Source organism: Arachis hypogaea, chromosome 8 (assembly GCF_003086295.3).
Source record: "Arachis hypogaea cultivar Tifrunner chromosome 8, arahy.Tifrunner.gnm2.J5K5, whole genome shotgun sequence".
Classification (NCBI taxonomy): Eukaryota; Viridiplantae; Streptophyta; class Magnoliopsida; order Fabales; family Fabaceae; genus Arachis; species Arachis hypogaea.
In genome coordinates, this window is record NC_092043.1 from 19,152,714 (window position 1) to 19,159,951 (window position 7,238).

At 40.7% G+C, this 7,238-nt stretch overlaps 1 non-coding gene across 1 annotated transcript; it reads right to left on the reverse strand.

Annotated features, from left to right (window-relative positions):
• Positions 1 to 4,755: 4,755 nt before the first annotated feature.
• LOC112708585 (small nucleolar RNA R71) lies at positions 4,756 to 4,859 on the reverse strand. The gene has a single exon (XR_003156437.1). It is a non-coding gene; the product is annotated as a small nucleolar RNA R71 (small nucleolar RNA).
• Between the last annotated feature and the right edge of the window lie 2,379 nt (positions 4,860 to 7,238).

Sequence of the window (7,238 nt, forward strand, 5' to 3'; positions counted from 1 at the left end):
TCTCGACAAACAGAAAGGGAAAACCCCAAGACTCAAGATAAGGAAGTCTGGGGGCACCCCTTGGAGGCAGTAAACAGGCAAGGTTTTCAACTTATTTCTACAGCCTACATCTCGGCACTCATCAAAAAGAAAAGAAAATCCCGAAAGAAACAAAAGAAGCAAAAAAAAACGCAAAAACACCACCTTTCTACAGTTTATCAGAAAAAATATCGCTTCTACAGTTTATCAGTGAAAAACACCACTGCTACAATTTATCAGAACACCAAAACGACAAAGAAAAAAAACAGCAAAGGCGCAAACTTTTTTGAAATCAAGCACAGGCAGAAACGGCGGCAACATGCAAAAGAAAAAGATTCAAGCAAACAAAGAAGAGATTCGCACCAAAAAAGGGGAAAAATCCAGAGCATGCAACAAGTCAAGCATGATAAAAACAGAAAGATCCAAACTTTCTCCAAAAGAAAAATCAAAAGGAAAACTCCATCGCAAAGTCAAAAATAAATGAGGAAACACGAAATGGGACAAACCTGGAGACGAAAGAAGCTTCGAAGAAAAGAATGGAAGAGCAGAAACAAAGGCTGCCTAGAAAATCGCCAAGTGACACCGCAACGCAAGAAAGCAGACGCGCAAACGAAAGACAGAGAGCAGATAAGAGAAACAGAAAATGAGAGAGTAAAGGGAGAAGTTACGAAATGAAGAAGAAAAACCATTTTTGATCGAGAAAAATCAAAATAAAGCCAAGAGAGAATGAGGGCAATTAATGCCAATAAAATTCGGATGTTTAAACCACTTGCGTTCCCAAGAAAAGCGCTAATACAAAAGTGCACGCTTTTAGAGGAAAACGTTCTGCATTCAAAATCTACAAAAGAAGAAATCGACAAAATGCTTGAACTCGGTTTCACTAAAAGAAGGACCGACGTCAAAAGACTCGACCTCAAACAAGAAAACCGAGCTCAAGCAGGCGCACTGTTCATACCCTAGGTCGAGCTGACCGACTCGGGATGTTTAGCGACAAGGTGACCGACCTCTTCAGGTCAGACTATCCGACCTCTTCTCAAAAGAGCTCGGCCAAATCGACAGGAAAGCCCAATAAAGGGCCCAAATAGAGGAACACGACCCAAATTCAGAGGCAATCCCAGCTTACAGAGATAAAGGCGGTTCCGTTGAAGATAAGCTGACCTCACCTAAAGATAAGATAACTAACTTATCTTATCTAGAAAGGTCACTTCTCACCATTATAAATACACTGGAGCACCCAAGTATAACTCATACTCTGATTCTACACAATACCTGCTTAATACCATTGCTAACTTAAGTATCGGAGTCCTTTGCAGGTACCCCTTACCCTCCGGGGACAAAGAAATCAGCACCACCACCAAGTCCAACAAGTCGGACACAACAGCTCTGGCCGTCTCCCACCAGCCGGACACGTTAGCACCGACCAGTACAGAAGATCTCATCCGAGATCGACCTCCAGTTTCAGGTAACCCTCGGAACACAATCCAAAGAGGTCAAGCAGCAAGAGATACCATGTTAAAGCGCAATAGAATCATAGTATAATAAATCTTCAAGAGGCTACCTGATGCCAAGGCATCTTAGGCTAGTTTCACTAGCATTTTTCTGTTAGTTTTAGTTGTTTTATGCATTTTCTTGAGCTTAAAGTAACCAAGAATGGTTAAATGAATAACAAAGCAATGAACCATCCAAACAGTATGATTTTGATGCAAATTCCATGAGTTTTTAGTTATATTACTGGAATGCTATGAATGGAAGATTTCTCATGAAATTTTGCAAGACCTTGATGCAGTTGTTTGGATGATTTCAGGGAAGAAGAGGCTAGACAAGGAAGCAACAAAATCAATAAAGGAAGCTTGAATACCACATGTGGAGTTTAAGTTCCAGTTTAAGCTTAAACTGGAACTTAAACTGCCAAGCCATATAATGCTGGGAACTATCAGTGGCGTTTAAGCTCCAGTTTAAGCTTAAATTGGAGCTTAAACGCCAAAATCATGAAAGCTGAGAAAAGCTGAAAGTGGCGTTTAACCTCCAGTTTAACCTTAAACTGGAAGTTAAACGCCAGAAATGAGAAATGCACCAGGGAGCATTCCCACGTTTAAGCTCCAGTTTAACCTTAAACTGGAGCTTAAACGTGTTCGACCAAAATTTTCCTCCAGGGTTGCTTTCTTCATTTCCACGTTTAAGCTTCAGTTTAACCTTAAACTGAAGCTTAAACGTGTTCGACCAAAATTCTCCTCCAGGGTTGCTTTCTTCATTTCCACGTTTAAGCTTCAGTTTAACCTTAAACTGAAGCTTAAACGTGTTCGACCAAAATTTTCCTCCAGGGTTGCTTTCTTCATTTCCACGTTTAAGCTTCAGTTTAACCCTGAACTGAAGCTTAAACGTGTTCGACCAAATTCACACTCCAGGGTTGCTTTCTTCATTTCCACGTTTAAGCTCCAGTTTAAGCTTAAACTGGAGCTTAAACGTGTTCGACCATTCCACACTCCGGGGTTGCTTTCTTCCATTTCCACGTTTAAGCTTCAGTTTAACCTTAAACTGAAGCTTAAACGTGTTCGACTACTTTACCCTCCAGGGTTGCTTTCTTCCATTTCCACGTTTAAGCTTCAGTTTAACCTTAAACTGAAGCTTAAACTACAACTTAAACGCCACTATTTGAAAAGGTTTCTGGGCCAAAGATATTGCAGTTTAAGTTAGCATTTGAGCACAAACATTAACTTAAACGTACTCTGGTATGAAACCCAATTGAATATCATGGTTTATGGGATTGGGCCTGAAGAATTGATGAGTCTGGAATTTCAATTTGTTGAGTCATGTGTCATTACTTGATTATCACTAAGTTGGCTCAATGAATGTTACAGAATTGGATCAGCAGCCTCATCAGGATTATGGATCATAAACCCAAAGCAAAAGGAAATCAGGGAAGGGCCTCAAAGCCCAAGAAACACAACAGAAGCTCAATTTAGAAAGTGTATAAATAGGATAGAATTTAAGTTTTTCAGGACTTTTCGATCATTTTTTCTAGTTTTCATACTTTTTGTAATTGAATTCAGAGCTATGACTCACTAAACCCCCTTTCATTGGGTTAGGGAGCTCTATTGTAATTCAATGAATCAATAATAGTTTTTATCTTCTTCTTCAACCTTTTCTCTTGAATTTTGTTAGAAAGCTTCTCGACCTAATTCCATTGGTTAGTTGTCTTGGGAAAGAAACTATCCATAATTGGAATCCTTCGGAACCTTGGGAAAGGAATGGAGGATTCATGCTAGAGAAGCTTTCTCACAGTGAATTGGATTGGGGTTTGGATGGATATTGTGACATGTAATCCTACCAAATTGTGGTTCATGAAACTGTGTGGTATAATCAGTGATCGAGCATCATCTCTCCTTATGAACATTTAAACCAAGGGATTGGGAATTTGTTTGTTTTTAGAGAGAATTGGTGAGCCAAGGGATTGGGATCCAATCATATAAGATTGCCAAGCAAAATTCAATGAATGCATTGGTTGAGGAAGGGATAAAAATGTTTTGATTCGGAGATCTCAATATCTCCTGAAACCCAATGAATTCCCCATTTCTGATCTACCATTTTCTCTTTACATTCTGCAATTAAATTCATGCAATCACCCCGATCCCTTTTTAATTTCAGCAATTTAGCTTCTCGCTCTTTAATTCATGCAATTTAACATTCCGCAATTCTCATCTAAATCTTGATTCCGCTCAACTAGAACACACTTCTAATCCGAATTGCTCACTCAACCAATCCTTGTGGGATTCGACCTCACTCTATTGTGAGTTTTTACTTGACGATAACCGGTGCACTTGCCGGAAGGAATTTTTGCCGATCGTGCAATTTCCTAAAATCGTAGCATCAAGTTTATGGCGCCGTTGCCGGGGATTGGTTTTCGATTGACAATTCTCAAATTGGAAGTTAACTAGATTGAGCATTTTTCTTGTTTTGTTAATTCAGTTCAAGTTACTTGTTGAATTTTAATTTCTGCACTCTGTTACCTTCTTTCTTTCTTTATGCCTTTAAATTCAAGCAACTAACTCACTGACTCACTAACTATTTGAATTAATCCCTCAACTGCTCTAACCATACTCTTCCATTAACCAAGAGTATTTCACTTGTTTGTTGCCTGTGCTGTGTTCTTGTATGACAGGTAGGAGAGGAGAGACATCAACTCCTCCATATACCGAACCAGAGAGGACCCTTCATAAACTTAGAAGGGAAGCAAGAGGGAAGAGAGTACTGAGAGAGGAAGAATCTGAAGGAGAATCTGAGGACAATTTTGAGGAAGCTCTAGATCTCAACATGGATAGAGAAGTTCACAACCATGAGAGAGCTGATGGAAACAATGCCATTCCCGAGAGGAGGATTCTTGGTTCATACATAAACCCAACCTCTGGGAATTGTGGTAGCAGCATTCAGAAACCACCCATTCAGGCCAACAATTTTGAACTCAAACCACAGCTAATATCACTGGTGGAGGATCATTGTTCATTTGGTGGGAGTGCTAATGAAGATCCAAACCAACATCTCACAAAATTCCTGAGAATTTGCGACACTGTGAAGTCCAATGGAGTCCAGGAAGATGCCTATAAACTGCTCTTGTTCCCATTTTCACTTAGGGACAAGGCAGCTAAGTGGCTGGAATCATTCCCAAGGGGGAGTCTAACAACCTGGGATGAGGTAGAAAGCAAGTTTCTGGCACGTTTCTACCCCCCACAAAAGGTCAATAGGCTTCGATCTGAGGTTCAGACTTTTAGACAACAAGATGGTGAAACTCTCTACGAGGCATGGGAGAGGTTCAAGGATTTGACAAGGAAATGCCCACCAGACATGTTCCATGACTGGGTGCAATTGTATATTTTCTATGATGGACTTTCTTATGAATCAAGGAAGGCTGTAGACCATTCATCAGAAGGTTCATTGAACAGGAAAAAGACTGTGGAAGAAGCCATTGAAGTGATTGAGACAGTGGCTGAGAATGAGTACTACTATGCTTCAGAGAGACACAACACTAAGGGAGTCATGGAGCTGAACCATGTTGATACAATTCTAGCCCAAAACAAGGTGTTTGCCAAGCAACTAGCAGAGCTCACCAGGAAATTAGAAACAAATCAAGTGGCTGCAATACACACACAAGATCAAGAGGAAGTAAGCACTGAAGGAGGTGATTGGGAAGAGGCCAACTATGTGGGAAATCAACAAAGGCAACCATATGATCCACATTCCAACACTTACAACCCAGGCTGGAAAACCCACCCAAACTTTGGGTGGGGAAACTAGCAAACCCAATCACAAAACCACAAACCTTATAACCCCAACCAACATAACAATTCCACATACCAAAACTCCAACCAAAGATCATACCAAGCCACACAAAACACTTACTCCCAACCACCATATCATGGCCAAAATAATCAACCTGCCCAACCTAATCCGAACCAACAATTTCAAGATCAATTAAACAGGATAGAAGGAATGCTTGCAAACATGGGTCAGGACATAAGTGAGTTGAAAATCTTTAGGGATGATGTGAGATCTACCTTAAGGAACCATGGTGAAAAACTCAAGAGGATGGAGTCTCGAGTAGGAGAGCTATCTCAACAGGCCCCCAAGTCAACTGCAGTGTTCCCTAGTGACACAGAAAAGAATCCTAAAGGGGAACAAAAGGGAGTAAGATGGGAAGAATGCAAGGCCATCACCATATTGAAGGAAGTCTCAGAAGAAGAAGGAATCAGACCCTCAGAACAGGAGCCAGAAATCTTGAAGGAAGGTGTGGAAGAAGCTAAGCAGGAAAGTGAAACTGAGCAAGCCAAGGAACTGCAAAATAAAGGCATGCTGGAAACATACCAACCAAAAGCACCATTTCCTCAGAGGTTAGGAGGAGGTGAAAAAGGGAAAACATATTCAAGGTTTTTAGAGACATTTAAGTCTCTCCATATCAATATTCCCTTTCTTGAGATTCTCCAGCAGATGCCTACACACATCAAGTATTTGAAGGAATTGCTGAGCAAGAAAAGAGTTTTGAAGGGAGGACAAACTGTAATAATGAACAAAGAATGCAGTGCCCTCATCAAGAAGGACATAGTCTCTAAGAAAACAGACCCAGGAAGTTTTCATATCCCCTGCATCATAGGGGAAACAAAAATTGACAGAGGATTCTGTGATCTAGGAGCTAGCATAAATGTGATGCCTCTGACTCTTATGAAGAGGCTACAACTGAATGAGGTGAGATCCACTGATGTAATCATACAACTGGCTGACAAAACTCGGAAGCAAGTTGAAGGGGTAGTTGAGAATGTGCTGGTGAAAGTGGGAAATTATTTCTTCCCCACAGACTTTGTCATTTTGGACATGGAGGAAAGCTACCTATACCCTATCATTCTGGGAAGGCCATTTCTAGCCACTGCTAGAGCGCTCATAGATGTAGAATAAGGAGAGCTAATTTTGAGAATACATGATGAACAGTTCATTTTCCATGTTTTCAAACCTGCATCTGAGCCTGAACCAGAACCTGAAAAGCCTAAGGATGATAGTAGCCATCTGTGTTTGGAAGAAAGCAATCCAGCAGCTGAAACTCTGAAACAGTCCTTGGAAGGCAAACAAGAATTGCAAGAGTTAAAGCCACAAGAATCAATAGAAACAGATCAGAAGGATCCTCCTGGCATAAGGGTCAATGAAGAAATCCTCAAGAGAGAGGGAAGAATTGTAAAGAAATTGCCAAGAGGGTGGAGAAACAAGAAAATTCCCACTGAAGGTTTCTCTCCGGGAGATAAAGTGATATCAAGTCATTATCTGCCAATTCCACCTGGCCTCAAAACCATTCCTTCCCAGCTCCCTCAAGTGTTCACAATCAGGAAAGTTCTTTCTATGGAACATTTGGAAATCATGAAGGAATCAAATGGGGATGTTTTCATAGTGAGAGGAGAGGACATCAAGCACTACAATCCACCCTAACAAGGGACAACCGTCAAGCTAGTGACGTTAAAGAAGCGCTTCATGGGAGGCAACCCATGTTTTAGTATCCTTACTCTTTATTGTTTTGCTCTGCATCTAATAAAGCATGGTTTCTTATGCATGAACTTGAATCCTCAGGACAACTGTTGATAAGGTGCACTAAACCTTGCATGTAAAATACAATTGGTCTCTAAGTTTGGTGTGCCTGAAGGCACCCCCAAATCTTATTCAAATTGTATTCAATCTTTCATTCAAGG